At 45.3% G+C, this 16290-nt stretch overlaps 2 protein-coding genes across 3 annotated transcripts in view; both read right to left on the bottom strand.

Moving 5' to 3' along the window:
• Window positions 1–11016, bottom strand: part of ITGA10 (integrin subunit alpha 10) — a 108010-nt gene extending 96994 nt beyond the window's left edge. Inside the window, exon 1 of the mRNA XM_058159769.1 lies at window positions 9119–11016. The gene's annotated coding sequence lies outside the window, so the exon portion shown is untranslated. The remainder of the gene's footprint in view (window positions 1–9118) is intronic.
• Window positions 1–16290, bottom strand: part of LOC131186328 (toll-like receptor 2) — a 31775-nt gene that overhangs the window by 7647 nt on the left and 7838 nt on the right. The gene's annotated exons all lie outside the window — the stretch shown is intronic.

Raw genomic sequence — 16290 nt, 5'->3', positions numbered from 1 at the left:
CCTTCTCTTCTCTTCTCTTCCCCTTCCCTCTTCCCTTCCCTTCGCTCTTCTCTTCTCTTCCCTTTTTTCCTCCCTTCCCCTTCCCTTCCCTTTCCTCTTCTCTTCCCTTTCCTCTTCTGTTCTCTCGTCCCTTCTCTCTTCCCTTCCCTCTTCTCTTCCCTTCCCTCTTCTCTTTTGTTCTCTTTCCTTACCTCTTCCCTTCCTTTCTCTTCTCTCTTCCCTTCCCTTCCCTTCTCTTCTCTTCTCTTCCCTTCTTTTCTCTCTTTCCTTCCCCTTCCCTCTTCCCTTCCCTTCCCTTCTCTCTTCTCTTCTCTTCTCTTCTTTTTTCCTCCCTTCCCCTTCTCTTTCCTCTTCCCTTCCCTTTTCTCTTTTCTTCTCTTTCCTTCCCTCTACTCTTCTCTAATTCTATTTTACTCTATTTTAATTACTCTCCTCTCCTCTCCTCTCCTCTTTCCTCGTGAGCTGCTCTGGCCTGGCAGGAGAGTCCCAAGAGAAATTTCAGAGGCTGAAGGGCAAAGTTTATCCCTGCTTGTTTGCAGTGACTGATAAAGCCCAGATCATGTTTACAGCAGGCGGGCAAGATTCGCTTCCAGGTCCTGAGCAATCTTCCAGGCAGTGAACAATGGGAGATAATTGAGCCTGACCTCGGCTCCAGGAACTCCGAAACCAATGGTGAGAGAGTCGGTCATCTTTGGCTTGGTGCCTTGCTGGCAATCTGCCATCAACTACTGGAGAGGGGTGGGAGGAGAGGAAATAGCACTAGCAATATCACTTAGATTTATATACCGCTTCACAGTGCTTTATAGCTCTCTCTAAGCACCCGGAGACTCCAGGTAGTTCAGAATGCGGCTGCACGGGTGATAGAGGGAGCCCCTCGTGGCTCCCACGTAACACCTCTCCTGAGCAGACTGCACTGGCTGCCTGTGGCCTTCCGGGTGCGCTTCAAGGTTTTGGTAATGATCTTCAAAGCGCTCCATGGCATAGGGCCGGGCTACTTACGGGACCGTCTGCTGCCACCGAATGCCTCTCACCGACCCGTGCGCTCTCACAGAGAGGGACTCCTCAGGGTGCCGTCAGCTAGGCAGTGCCGACTGGCGACTCCCAGGGGAAGGGCCTTTTCTGTGGGGTCCCCCACCCTCTGGAACGAGCTTCCCCCAGGACTTCGCCAACTTTCTGACCTTCGAACCTTCCGCCGCGAGCTTAAGACACATCTATTTATCTGCGCAGGACTGGACTAGAATTTTAAATTTTAAATGTTTAAATTTTAAATTTGGTTTTAAATGGGATTTTATTATTTATAGCTCTATTTTAATATTCGGCCGATGTAATAAGTTTTTTATATTTAATGTTTTTATCTTGTACATATATATGTTTTTTAAATGGCTGTAAACCGCCCTGAGTCCCTAGGGAGATAGGGCGGTATAAAAGTACGAATAATAAATAAATAAATAAATAAGCGGTTTATAGACTCAGTCTTTTGCCCCCCAACAATCTGGGTCCTCATTTTACCCACCTCGGAAGGACAGAAGGCTGAGTCAACCTGGAACCGGTCAGGATCAAACTCCTGGCAGTGAGCAGAATTAGCCCGAAATATTCTAATCATTGTGCCACCATGGCAAGGAAGGAAAGGAAGGAAGGAAGGAAGGAAAATAGCAATAGCACTTAGACTTATATCCCGCTTCACGGTGCTTTTACAGCCCTCTCTAAGCGGTTTACAGAGTCGGCCATCCGGGTCCTCATTCTATCGACCTCGGAAGGAGGTTTTTAAGTAGAGCCTGAATAAGTTGTATAGAATTTATAGGGTCTCCTGCTTGAGCAGGGGGTTGGACTAAAAAACCTCCAAGGTCCCTTCCAACTCCATTATTCTATTCTATTCTATTCTATTCTATTCTATTCTATTCTATTCTATTCTATTCTATTCTGTATTCTGTTCGTTGGTGGACGATGAATTGGTCAAGGAAGAAGGGACGGGATGAAGGGGCAAAATTCGTCAACTGTTGCGTGGGAACTTTCATCCTAACTCTGCTTCGTTTGCAACCGCTAAACCTTAGTAAAAGAACCTCTCACTTCAACCAGATGGGAATCAAGGGTCTTTCCTCTCTAGGGTCCCAGCTGAGGCAGGACTTGACAGTTCCTTGGGAAACAGTTCAGAAATATCTGGACAGCCACAGATCTTGTCCCTGCAGCAGAAATGCCCAAATTGTTCTTGCCATCGTAGATGATTAACTGCTGAGAATGGGAAGCTAATTCCCAAAGGCACACTATGTTTTGGCCCACCTGCATATACAATGCAAGCAGTCCTAGTTTAGCAACGGTTCACAGGTAGCCCACGACTTAAAGCAGTTCATTTAGTGACCGTTCAAAGTTACAACGGCCCTGGAAAATGTGACTTTTTAAAAATGACGACCTGTTTACAGCATGCCCTCCCCATGGCCATGTAATCAAAATTCAGATCTGCTTGGCAACTGGTTCCTATTTATGACGGTTGCAGTGTCCCGGGGTCATATGACCATCTTTTGAGACCTGCTGCCAAGCAAAATTAAGGGGGGGGGGGGAGCCAGATTCACTTAACAACCGGGTTGCTCATTTAACCAACTGTGGTGATTCACTTAACAAATGAGGAAAGAAAGGTCGTAAAATGGAGCAAAACTCCATGGCTCACTTAGCAACAGAAATTTTGGGCTCATTTGTGGTCGTAGGTCAAGGACTAGATAGATAGATAGATAGATAGATAGATAGATAGATAGATAGATAGATAGATAGATAGATAGATATAGATAGATATAATTTTATGTCATTTTATTCTATTTTATATATTTATGTATTAAATTAAATTGTATCTTATCCTACAACTATTGTATTTTACCCTACTCTTATTTTAAATGGTTTGTATAAGATTTTATTGGCTCTATTTATGTTTGCACTTTGTGCTTTGATACGGCCTATAGGCGAATAATCAAAGCTATCATTTTAAACTGTATTTTATTCCAATTTCATTTTAAATCATATTCTACTCCAATTTCATTTTCAATTGTATTTCCTCCAATTCCGTTTGAAGTTGTTTTTTATCAGATTTTATAGTAAGTTGTGTCTGGAACGCTGCCCTTTGATATGGCCCAAGAGCTAATCAATAAACTAAGTATATAGATATATACCTGACATGACACACGCGCACACAAATCGCCCGCAAAAATGAAAGCCCAGCTTTTTAATCATGCATGAGTGACCTTGAATATATTGAATTTTATCTTATCTAACCATCTAGTTTCCTGCTGCGAAATCCTTTGCTTCAACAATCAGGAACAAAGGAAAAAAATGCAATCGCTTGCCAAAATTTACTTTCCCGGATTTTGTGTGCACCTGCCACTGCAAAAGATCATCTAATTTCTTCCCCCCCACTTGTGAAATCCATTCTTTAGGCAGAACACCTCAAACCCCACCACTTACCCAAAATGGTCCATGGGGGGTGGGGGGAGTTTCCCAGCCTGCAGGTAGGGAGGAAGTTTACACAATGAGTTGGAATTAAAGAGTCTGTATTCACACAGGATATTCACCCATTTTAAGTGTCTCTAAAATGAAATCGAAAGCTAACTTGGAAATAAAAGATTTTTTTTTTTAGAAAAAGAAAAAAAAAATCCGGCCAGAAACAAACAGGTAGTCCTCAACTTACGACCACCACTGAGCTCAAAAGAGATGTCGTTGAGCAATTTGTTAAAGTGAGCTTGCTCCGTTTTACGACTTTTCTCGCCACGTTTGTTAAGTGAATCAACGCAGGTCTTAAATTAGCAACACGGTTGCATAAGTGAATCGGGTTCCCCCCCGCCCCCCAATCGACTTTACTGGTCCGAAGGTCGCAAAAAGGGGATGGCGTGGTCCCGGTGAGTCAGCTGTCAAGCATCCAAATGCAAATCACATAACCACAAGGACACCTCAACGGTCATTAAGTGTGGGGAAAAAAAACGGCCATAAGTCACTTTTTCCAGTGCTGTAGCTTCGGATGGTCACTAAATGAACTGTTGTAAGTTGAGGATGTATAATGGCTGTTAAGTTATGGCTCCACTCTGTAATGAACAGCACCATAAATTAACAAGACACAACAAAAAAGTTGGTAAAACTGAATAAAGATAAATTTTTCAAGTTAACTCCTTACTGCTGTGTAAACAAACAGTTTAGACGCTGTAATAACCCATCAGCTCCATGATGCAAGGCAGACAGTCACTGAGGTCTAGAAGCTTATAAGGATTATAAGGATTTTATTGTCCAATTTTTTCAAACAGGGTAACAATCGGGGGGTTTGTAACACCTTTCTAAGTGCAAAAGGCACATCCAAGCCAGGAGCACTTGGTTACAATTACCCATTCATGAACCAAAGGCACTCTGCACGTGCCCAGAGGCACTGTTGTCTAATCAACAGGCAAACCTTTCTCGAAAGCCAGGCCTGAAACAGACCATAATCTTTAGTAAATAAGTGGATGTTGAAAAAGATGTTGAGACTTTAGAAAAAGTTCAGAGAAGAGCAACTAAGATGGTTAAAGGTCTGGAGATTAAAACCTAGGAAGAACAGTTGCAAGATTTGGGTTTGGATAGAGAAAAGAAGAATTAGGGGGTGATATGACAGTATTTGAGGGGCTGCCACAAAAAAAAAAAAGGGTGTGTGTGTCAAATTGTTCTCCAAAGCACTGGAGGGCAAGAAAAGAAACAATGGTTGAAAACTAATCAAAGAGAGAAGCAACCTGGAATTAAGGAGAAACTTCCTAACATTGAGCACAATCAACCAATGGAACAGCTTGCCACTAGAAGTGGTGGACGCTCCCTGGAGGTTTTTAAGAAAAAAACTGGACAGCCACTAGTCTGAAATGATATAGGGTCTCCTGCTTGAGCAGAGGGTTGGACTAGAAGACCTCCAAGGTCCCTTCCAACTCTGTTACTGCTAAATAAGATAATACAGACCAGCTGAGAACACAAACTTGTCTCGATTAAACAGGCTCCAAGTAATTTGCGTTGTGTGAAGCATCACAATATGCCATCTGAACATTTTAGCATGGCATGTGCTATGAATGCAATATTTATGAACCAGGTAGGTTGTTTGTGTGAACCAAGACTGGCATCAGTACGTCTACATTCCCATACCGGTAGTCCACGACTTACAGCAGTTCATTTAGTGACCGTTCAAAGTTATAATGGCACTGAAAAAAGTGACTTATGACCGTTTTTCACACTTACGGCCGCGGTCGTAATGATCGCATCACTGTGATCGCAAGAGGTCGCATCTCCGTGGGTTGTAACGGTCGCATCCCTGTATGATCACATGCAACTGACTCACATTTATGACATTTGCAGTGTTTCAGGACCACGCGATTTATTGTGACCTTCCGACAAGCAAAATCAACCCAGGAGCCACTTAACGACCAAAGTCACTAACTTAACTGCACCGACTCACTTAAGAACGGTGGCAAGAAAGGCCGTAAAATGCGACAAAAACTCACTGAACAACAGTCTCGCTTAGCAATAGAAACGTTGGGTTGCATTGTGGCCGTAAACCGAGGACCACCTAACCTGTATCTACATTCCCACCTGTATCTATAACATTAAAGACACACCACTTCTCTAGAAGGGAGGCTCAGACACTGCATTCAGGCACAACATACTTATTCACAAAACCATCCATGGAGGTTTGCAAAAAAAGAGAGAAGGTTTACCATACCTGAAGACAGCAAACTGTGATTTGTGCAAATTTTTTTTTAAAAAAGGGGGTTAAACAAACCACGGCTTAACAAGTGATACAAAGCCAAGTTAGGGCTGGTTTCCCCAGCACTCTAAAAACTCAGTTACTGACTAAAAACAAATAGATTAGAATCGAGCTGGAAGGGACCTTGGAGGTCTTCTAGTCCAGCCCGCTGCTCAAGCAAGAGATCGTATATATATTTTGTGTGTGTGTGTGTATATGTGTGTGTGTGTGTGTATTTGTTTTCTGAGGTTTTCGCGGGTGTTTGTATGTAGGTCTTTGGTTATTCGGGTTTTCTCCCGAGTAAAATTGGAAGTGTCTTGGCGATGTTTCAACAAAGTCTCATTCGTCATCTTCAGGCTGGTGTTTACAGCTTTGTGCTTCTAGGAGCATATATATATATATATATATATATATATATGCTCCTAGAAGCACGATGACGAATGAGACTTTGTTGAAATATATATATACACACCAGTCCAGACAAGTCTCTTCTTACCCCAGTCTCTTCTTAGCAATCTCCAGTGATGGAGCACCCACAACTTCTGGTGGCAAGCAGTTCCGCTGGTTAATTGTTCTCCGTCAGGAAGTTTCTTCCTTAGTTCCAGGTTGCTTCTCTTCTTAATTTCCATCCGTTGTTTCTTGTCCTGTCTTTTTGGTGCTTTGGAAAATAAGTTGACACCCCCACACACACTTTTTTGTGGCAGCCCCTCAAATACTGGAATACTATCATGTCACCCCCGCCCCCAAGTCCTTCTTTTCTCTATCCAAACCCAAATCCTGCAACCGCCCTTCCCAGATTTTTCTCTCCAGCCCCCCCCCCCGCCCCCAATCGTCTTAGTTGCTCTACTTTGCACTTTTTCCAAAGTCTCAACGTCTTTTTTTTTTTTTTTGCAAAAAACTGGATGCAAATATTCCAGGGGTGTCCTTACTATAGAGATACTCGTAGGAAGAAAAAAAAAATACAAATGCAAAATAATAATAATAAAAAAAAATTCCCACTTAGCCAGGAACGTGCAGCCTCCGGGTCCTCCACTCACCTGGTTCAGCATGACGCGGGAACGTGGCTCAGACGTCCGCAGAAAACGGGGTCCAGACAATCAACGCGTGTCGGGACCAATTACTACTACTTTTCCGGGCTGGATCCGCGAGCGCAGTGTTTTGCTTTCCCGGGAGAAGCAGCGGCTTGGCTCGCCCCTAGGCGGCGCCAGAGAGGCATCAGTCCGCTCTGGGCTTCCCTGGCGATGACGCGCCATCTCCCAGCCCCGCCCCTAGCTCCGCCCCTTTTCCCTTCGGAAGAGCTGCCAGGACAGCCCGCCGAACCCGCCCGGCGTTTAAAGCGCATCGCCCGCCCGCATTCCAGGCTCTTTAAACGCCGAGGAAAGGGGCGTGGCTTCCCTCTTAAAGGGACAGCTCCTTCTTTTCCCCGCCTCTGGCTGTCAATTAAGACTTCTTTAGCTCTTAAGCGCTCTGGCGGACGTTGGGAAGCAACCTGAAGGGATCTGGTTCAGGCAATAGGAGCTGGAAGGGACCTTGGAGGTCTTCTAGTCCAGCCCCCACCCAGCCCAAGCAGGACTAGGTGGCTCAGTGGCTAAGACACTGAGCTTGTCGACTGAATCTCTAGTAGCTCGTTCGAATCCCTCCTGTGTGAGCAAGGGGTTGGACTAGATGACCTCCAAGGTCCCTTCCAACTCTGCTGTTACTGTTACAGGAGACCCCTACACCATTTCAGACAAGTGGCTGGCCAGTCTTTTCTTAAAGAGTCCTTAAATTGTTCCCTGCGGATCAGTGGTGAAATCCAATTTTTTTTTACCACCGGTTCTGTGAGCTTGGCTTGGTAGGTGTGGCTTGGTGGGAGTGGCAGGGGAAGGCTACTGCAAAATCCCCATTCCCACCCCACTCCAGGGGGAGGCTATGCAAAATCCCCATTCCCTCCCCACTCCAGGGGAAGGCTACTGCAAAATCCCCATTCCCTCCCCACTCCAGGGGAAGGATACTGCAAAATCCCCATTCCCACCCCACTACAGGGGAAGGATACTGCAAGATCCCCTTTCCCACCCCACTACAGGGGAAGGATACTGCAAAATCCCCATTCCCTCCCCACTCCAGGGGAAGGCTACTGCAAGATCCCCTTTCCCACCCCACTACAGGGGAAGGATACTGCAAAATCCCCATTCCCTTCCCACTCCAGGGGAAGGCTACTGCAAAATCCCCATTCCCTCCCCACTCCAGGGGAAGGCTACTGCAAAATCCCCATTCCCTCCCCACTCCAGGGGAAGGATACTGCAAAATCCCCATTCCCTCCCCACTCCAGGGGAAGGATACTGCAAAATCCCCTTTCCCACCCCACTACAGGGGAAGGATACTGCAAAATCCCCATTCCCTCCCCACTCTGGGGCCAGCCAGAGGTGGTATTTGCCGGTTCTCCAAACTGCTCAAAATTTCCGCTACCAGAACCTGTCAGAACCTGCTGGATTTCACCCCTGCTGCGGATCTAAGTAGAAAATGTTGAGAACTAAATCAGGACTTCTAGTTTGACTCCCCTTTCCAAAATCTGTCCTGCAGAAATTAGTTTACGGGGAGTCTTCGACTTACACAACTACAGTTGAGCCCAAAATTTCTAGACATTTGTTAAGGGAGTTTTTGCCCCCATTTTACGACCTTTCTTGCCACCGTTGTTAAGTGAAACGTTGCAGTTGGTAAGTTAGTAACCCGGTCGTTAAGTGAATCTGGCTACTATCCCTTTGATTTTGCTTGTCAGAAGGTCGCAAAAGGGGATCACGTGACCCCGGGACACACCAACCGTCATAAATAAAGCACTGAAAATAGTGACTGATGACCATTTTTCACACTTACGACCAGTGCGACGTTCCCATGGTCGCATAATCAAAATTCAGATACTTGGCAACTGACTCATCTTTATGACGGTTGCAATGTCCCCGGGGTCACGCGATCCTCTTCTGCAACCTTCGGACAAGCAAAGTCTATGGGGAAGCCAGATTCACTTATCCACTGCAGCGATTCATTTAACAACCGTGGCAAAAAAAAAAAACCGGTCGTAAAATGGGGCAAAGCTCACTTCACAAATGTGAACATTGCATCACTCAACCACAGATATCTGGCGCTCCCTTGCGGTCGTACGTCGAGGACAACCTTTTATTATTATTATTATTTATTAGATTTTTATACCGCCCTTCTCCCGAAGGACCCAGGGCGGTTTACAGCCAAAGATAAGAACACAAGCAATATACAATTAAAACAAAATTAAAAAACTTATTAAATAATTGGCCGAAATTTAAAACATTTAAAATCTAAAAACCCTTAAAATTCATCTAGAAATTTAAAATTTAAAAATTTAAAATTTAAGCCAGCCCCGCGCGAGTAAATAAATACGTTTTCAGCTCGCGGCGAAAGTCCGAAGATCAGGCACTTGGCGCAAGCCAGGGGGAAGTTCGTTCCAGAGGGTAGGAGCCCCCACAGAGAAGGATCTTCCCCTGGGGGCCGCCAGCCGACATTGCTTGGCGGACGGCACCCTGAGAAGTCCTGAACGTGAAATAAAAATGTAGAAGCAGCAAACCATGTTAAAAAATAAATGAAAGGACGTATGTATGCGTCTTGCTTTTCCCTTCCAGAAGAGGGGAAAAGACTGCTTATAAAGAAAATCTGTACAAAATGTTTTATAGATGGCATTTGCTACCAGCGAGTTTGGCCAGGATCAGTGGTGGGATTCAGCCAGTTCGCACCACTTCGGGAGAACCGGCTGTTAACTTTCTCAACAGTTTGGCAAACTGGTTGTTGGAAGAAATCATTAGGGCAGAGAACCGGTTGTTAAATTACTTGAATCCCACTACTGGCCAGGATGTTTCCAAATAGGTCCCCAAATTGTTGGAGATGTGGTCGCAAACAAGGGACATTCCACCACATGTGATGGACCTGCCATAAGATTAAGAAATTTTGGAGGAAGATAAAAATCTGGCTGTATGAAACCACAGGGCAGAAAATAGAAAAAACAACAACACGGGAACTATTCCTATTGGGCATTCTGGAAGGGAAAATGGAAAGAAATATACAATATATCATATTACACATATTGACGACATGTAGAATTGTGGTAGCACAGAATTGGAAACATCCGGATATCCCACTGGATCAAATTATAATAAAAAAAATATATATCAATGTGCAGAAATGGACAGATTATCGATGGAAATGAAAGAGAGGGAAAATACTGAGTGCTGTGGAATATGGAATAGATGGTATTCCTGGCTGCATAAATTCCTGGCTGCATAAATTCCTGCAAGCATAAAACTTGAGAGAGATTTTTGTCACGAGACTGAATTCTGAATAGAGGTTAAAATAATTTAAATAAGAATATTGGTTTATAGAGATACTTAGAAGTAGAATCTGTATATAAAGGTTAAATAGGATAAGAGATACCGATGTAGGAAAAGCTGTTATGAGTAATGTAATTTTGATGCGTTTGTGTGTTTTGTATTTTTTTTGTTTTGTTTTTGTGTATTGTGCTTTTTGTTTGTATTATGTATATTTTAACTTTTGGAAATTCAATAAATATTATTTTTATACACAAAAATAAAATAAAAGGGTTGCTTTAGTTGCCAAGATTCTCTCTGGGCACGTTCAGAGTGCGTCTTCCGAAGTATTAGCCAAAGGGCTATTCTTACGGGAGAGGGGGGCCTTATTTCTTCCCTCTCCCCTTTTGCTCCGGGGGTTGTGAGTTTCACAAATATGTGAACGCAGCCATTCAGGTTGTGCATTATATTACCTGCCATAAAAACAAGATCATTTCTGCAGATCGTTAAAGGAGCCAGATAGCTGGACAAGCCAGTTTGTTTGATCTTCTTTTTTTCTCTGTCCTGGACAATTGGCGCCCGCATGGCTTGTTCCAGGAAATTCAAAACAGGTCTACATTCTCCAAAGGGCGAGGCTGGCATCTCTTAAAAGAATGAAGCAGTGGCAGAGCCAAGAAATTAAAAGACGCTTGCTCCTGGGGAAGGAAAGCTATGGAAACCTAGATAGCATGCTAAAAAGCAGAGACATCACCCTGCCAACAGAAGTGTGTATAGTCCAGGCGATGGTGTTCCCAGTTGCAACGGATCCTGCACATTGGGTGCACACGATAGGTTTTGGGCAGAGGCGCAGCAGCGTCTGCTGGCGCTGGAGGGCTGTTGCGGAAAGCCGCAAAGCCTGAGTTTTATGCATCACGACAATCAATCCAGAGCTATTTTCTAAAACACCCGAAGGTCAGACAAGAATCAATGGATGGAAACTGATCAAGGAGAGATTCAACCTGGAAATAAGGAGAAATTTCCTGGCAGAAAATTCCATTAACCAGTGGAACTGCTTGCCACTAGAGTTGTGGGTGCTCCATCACTGGAGTTTTTTAAGAAGAGATTTGGAATAGGTCATCTGAAATAGGTCTAATGAAGCTAGTCTAGCTAGTCTAGCGAAAAGAAGGACCAGGGGAGACATGATAGCAGTCTTCCAATATTTGAGGGGCTGCCACAGAGAGGAGGGGCTGAAGAAGCTATTTTCCAAAGCACCCAAAGGCCAGATAAGGAATAATGGATGGAAACTGACCAAGGAGAGATTCAACCTGGAAATAAGGAGGAATTTTCTGACAGTGAGAACAATTAATCCATGGAACTAGAAGTTGCCTTCAGAAGTTCTGGGAGCTTCATCACCGGAGGCTTTCAAGAAGAGACTGGACTGCTGTCAGAAATGATGTAGGATCTCCTGCTTGGGCAGGGGGTTGGACTAGATGACCTATAAGGTCCTTTCCAACTCTTTTCACCTGTTAATAAGGAAGGCTGAGCGCCAAAGAATGGAGGCCTTTGAACTCTGATGCTGGAGAAGACTCCTGCAAGTCCCTTGGACTGCAAGGCAATCCAACCGGTCAGTCTTAGAGGAGATGAACCCTGACTGCTCTTTAGAAGGCCAGATCCTGAAAAGGAAACTCAAATGCTTTGGCCACCTAATGAGAAGGAAGGACTCCCTGGAGAAGAGCCGAATGCTGGCAACGATGGAGGGCAAAAGAAGAAGGGGACTCCTAGATCCCTGGCTGGCAATGGCTGGAGTTGAGCCAGGTTCCAGCAATAAGTCTTAAATCTGCCACTTCTTGTTGTTGTTAGTTTCAAAGTCCTGTCTGACCCATCGTGACCCCATGGACAACGTTCCTCCAGGCCTTCCTGTCCTCTACCATCCTCTGGAGTCCATTGAAGCTCTGGGGTTGGTTTATTTTTTTAAAAAATAATTTTTTAAAATTTATTTTAAACACAAACAAACACATAATGTATCAGTTTTTCAGTGTGTCATCTAGGTGTTTCTTCATTGACTTCTTATTACTCCTCCTATCTCCATCCTTTCTTAATATTTTCCATTCCGCCATTACAATAGTCTCCCCACAATTCATTTAATATAACATTCTCTTGTTTACTATTAACACATTTATCTATATCTCTTCTCTAACCAATGGTAAAATTGTCTCCGTATCTTAAAATATTCCATGTCCTCTCTTCCTTTAATTATCAACATTAAACTATTCATTTCTGCACAGTCTAAAACTTTCTTAATGACTTCCCCTTCCAAAGGGGTTTCCTCTACTTTTCATGTTTGCGCAAATACTATCCTCGCTGCGGTTATTACATGTATAATCGAATATATATTTTCTTTACTGATTTTCTCTGGTAGGATACCCAATAGGAACAGCTCCCGGTTTTAAATCGATATGTTGTTGAATCATTTCTTCTGACCATGTTTTAATTCTACTCCAATAGTTTTTGGACATTTCTACCACATGTCCTAACTGTTTTAATGGGTTTGTTGCTTCATGCACTGTGCAAATCCAAACAACAGATTAGTTCAACAACGTGTTGAATGAATACAGCTGGTGTGGTGGCTGGCTCATCCTTACGTGGTTTCCTCTTGTTGCTCCCAATTTTGAGTCACCTACTTTGCGTGACTCTGCCGCCCCCCCTTCTCTTCCCCAAAACATTGGACCGGGCTGCAGAGGCCGTATCTAACTTTGTAACCTTTCTGTATTACAGATGTCCATTTAAGGCACTTATAGGGTGTGCCCAGGGGTGAAATTCAGCAGGTTCTGACAGGTTCCGGAGAACCGGTAGCGGAAATTTTCAGTCGTCCGGAGAACCGGCAAATGCCACCTCTGGCTGGCCCCAGAATGGGGTGGGAATGGGGATTTTGCAATCTCCTTTTCCCAGGAGTGGGGAGGGAATGGGGATTTTGCAGGATCCTTCCCCCTGGAGTGGGGAGGGAATGGGGATTTTGCAGGATCCTTCCCCCTGGAGTGGGGAGGGAATGAAGGTTTTGCAGTATCCTTTCCCCCAGGAGTGGGGAGGGAATGGAGATTTTGCAGTATCCTTCCCCCTGGAGTGGGGAGGGAATGGAAGTTTTGCAGTATCCTTCCCCCAGGAGTGGGGAGGGAATGGGGGTTTTGCAGTATCCTTCTCCCAGGAGTGGGGAGGGAATGGAGATTTTGCAGTATCCTTCCCCCTGGAGTGGAGGGAATGGAGATTTTGTATACTAGACCTATACTTCGAACCACCGAAATGCCGACCTTTCTGAGCGGTTGGTCAATTCCTGCTGGGAATTGGATCGTCTCGAATGGCTAAAACTTGGTAAGGCAGATTCAAGATTCAGAAGGATTTTGATAGATCTCCAACGGCATTGAGGGAAGGAGGCATATTTGTCTAGTCTAATAAAGAGAACGTTTAAGGGGTGACACGACAGCTGTCTTCCAGGATTTGGGGTCTCTCACAGAGAAGAGAAGAGGCAGTGGGTTGTTCTCCTGAAGGTTAGGACAAGAAGCAACGGGTAGGAGGGCCTCAAAAGAGAGAGATCGAACCTGGAACTAAGGAGACATTTCCTGACAGGGAGAACAATGAATCCATGGGACAACTTGCCTTCCGGAGTGGTCGGTGCTCCATCACTGGAGGCTTTTTAAGAAGGAATTGGACAGCCATTTGTCCATGATGGTATAAAGACTCCTGCCTTGAGCAGGGGGTTGGATTAGAAGACCTCCGAGGTCCCTTCCAGCTGTATGATTTCTCCCCTCCCCTCTCCTTCTCTTTTTTCTCTCTCCTCTCCCTTATTTCTCTCCTCTTCTCTTCTTCGCTTTTCTCTCCTCTCCTCTTTCTATCCCTTCCCTTCCCCTCTTCTTCTCTCTTCTCTCCTCTCTTCAATCTCCCCTTCCTTTCTTTTCTTTCCTTTCCTCTTCCCTCTCTTTCTCCCCTCCTCTCCCCTTCTCTTTTTTCTCTCTCCTCTCCCTTATTTCTCTCCTCCTCTCTTCTCCCTTTCCCTTCTCTCCTCTCGTTCTATCCCTTCCCTCTCTTCTCCTCTCCTTCTCTCCTTCCCTCTTCTCTCTTTTCTTCTCCCCTTCCATTTCTCTCTTCTCTCTTCTCCTCTTCCCTTTTCTTTTTCTCTTTCCTCCGCTTCCCTTTCCTCTCCTATCTCCCCTTCCTTTCTTTTCTCTCCTCTCCTCACTCTATCCCTTCTCCTCTCCTCTCCTCCCCTCCCCTCCCCTTTTCTTTTCCCTCCCCTCCCCCCCTCTCCTCTCCTCTCCTCCCCTCCCCTCCATTCCATTTCAAACACATGTAGTGTATTAATCCATTTTCCGGGCTAGCACAGTTCACCGAACAACCATGGAACCACAGAATGTCAGGTGGGATCTTGGAGGTCTAAGCCCACCCACCCCCACCCCCGCCTAGTACAAGGGTCCCACATTTACCGTGAAAGCAACCAAGTTCAGTTTCGAAGAACTGCAAGGATGGAAAAGAGAGCCAGATTCGGTATCGTGGGCTGAAACCTCACGCTAGGTATCGGGAGACCCCGAGTTCAAGTTCCACCCCAGGCAGAAAGCCCCACTGGGTCACGTAGAGCCAATCCCTGACTCTCCGCCCCAGGAAAGAGGTAATGACAAACCCCTTCTGAAGGCCTGCCAAAAATACCGCAGACGCTTGTCTAGACAGCCATCAGCAGTCACGACCGACTGGAAGGCACACACTCACGGACGAAAGCGAGAATGTGGTTTAAATCAGTTGAGTCAGGTCCCGAGCTGGCCACGAACTCATGGCCACAAGACCGAGCCGACCAACCGGGTTGGCAAGAGGGAAATTTTTAACCAGGTTGGGTGGGCAGAGATGAGGAAACCTGGATTAGGCAAAATTTGAGGCGGCCCTGAATTGTGAAAGGGCGCTGAATGTTTCCTGCTCAAAAGTTCAAAAGCTCATTTTGTTTCTTGGCACTCCGGTACGTCATCCAAACAGCCAGCCGGCCTTTTATTTTTAGCTTGCTGCGGTTAAGCGTCCAGGCAATGAGTCAAACAGACTCGCAAAACAGATGATGATCAGATGTTTTGCTTTCACTAATCCAAGCAGGGGTGGGCATCAAAAATTTTAGCAAGGGGTTCTCTGCCCAGTTGCTGGGCGGGCGTGGCCATGGTGGGCGTGGCCTACTCGGCCTCCTGCCCTATGGTGGAGAGCCGTTTTTGCCCTCCCCGGGCTCCGTAGGCTTTCCTTGAGCTTCCGGGAGGGCGAAAACAGCCTCCCCAGGCTCCGGAGGCCCTCCAGAGGCCAGAAATGGTATGCCCATTTTTTGCCTTCCCTGAGCCTCCGCACGCTCCCTGCACTTACCTGCATCCAAAACAGGCTGCGTGGGGATTCCAGGAAGGAAAGGGGCAGACGGGCGGAGCCAACCAGGAGTGGGATTTGGGGGTTCTCCAAACTGCACAGAATCATAGCTAGAGGTTCTCCCGAATTCAAGCCGTCCACAGAGACCAGGTTAAGGACGACTTGGGTTTCCTTCAAGTAAGCCTATTACACAGAAGAAATACGGGCAGGGAGTCCCTGATTCAAAAACCCCCCCCCCATCCCCCGAGTTGTCCACCAGGAGTTGTGCAATGCGGGCCAGAGTAACACAATAACAGAATTGCAAGGGACCTTGAAAGTTTTCTAGTTCAGGGGGTTTCCAACCTTGGCAACTTTAAGCCTGGAGGACTTCAACTCCCAGAATTCTATGGCCAACTTGCCCTGACCAACTCTCTACGGCCAACTTTTTTTTTTTTTGGAGTTTCAAGATAATCCTCTTCTACTGCTGGAATGGCCTGGGAATAGCCCAGTCCTTCACCCAATGGAAAAATCTAAAGAAACTTGTTAGTCAGAAGTGACCCAGCAATCAAACCCAGTTAATAGAAGCCATCCTTCCATCTTGGTTTCACATGATAGCAGCTGCAAAACTCAAAGACTTGGTTCACTCCATTGGAAGACCTTGTAAGGCCGTCATTCATGCTAAAGGTTACCCAACGAAGGTTTAAGCGACATGGGGATCATTTTTGTACATCTCGCTTTTTTTCTATGTGTTTCACTTTTCTTCTTTATACTGTCACTGCCATTCTAATAGCAAATCCTTCATAAAAGTTACTGCATTACATTCTTGATTCAATTATCTTTCCATTGATATATGATTTTACGGTATTACTCTCCCCCCCCCACCAAAAAAAGTGGTTTAGAATTAGCTAGGTTTAGAAAATA

Source organism: Ahaetulla prasina, chromosome 17 (assembly GCF_028640845.1).
Source record: "Ahaetulla prasina isolate Xishuangbanna chromosome 17, ASM2864084v1, whole genome shotgun sequence".
NCBI lineage: Eukaryota > Metazoa > Chordata > Lepidosauria > Squamata > Colubridae > Ahaetulla > Ahaetulla prasina.
The sequence above is the reverse complement of the archived record's forward strand: the minus strand, read 5'-3'. Positions and strand labels throughout refer to the sequence as shown.